We start from the raw sequence: 275 nt of genomic DNA on the forward strand, positions 1-275 counted from the left end.
ACTGCAAAGATTTGCATTACACACACATATTGTCATACCTGCAATCAGAGCACATAACTTTAATAAGAAATGGAATATGAACTGTGTGCTGCTGATTTTTATGAATATGAATATGATTAACATAATAACTGTGTTTACACACGAAATAAGTAAGGCCTACAAAATAGACTGATTTCACTTAACAGACATGGAAGCTTTTCTGTCAAAAGTCAGACATCAGATAGCAAAGAATTTAAAATAGACTTGTTTTTACCACACACTCACACATGATAAAT

General features: G+C 31.6%; 1 protein-coding gene across 1 annotated transcript in view; it reads right to left on the reverse strand.

The window, feature by feature from the left end:
• mal2 (mal, T cell differentiation protein 2) overlaps positions 1-275 on the reverse strand; it is a 12,920-nt gene that overhangs the window by 8,100 nt on the left and 4,545 nt on the right. The gene's annotated exons all lie outside the window — the stretch shown is intronic.

This window comes from Morone saxatilis, unplaced genomic scaffold (genome assembly GCF_004916995.1).
Source record: "Morone saxatilis isolate NCDOM2014 unplaced genomic scaffold, NCSU_SB_2.0 Contig24, whole genome shotgun sequence".
NCBI lineage: Eukaryota > Metazoa > Chordata > Actinopteri > Moronidae > Morone > Morone saxatilis.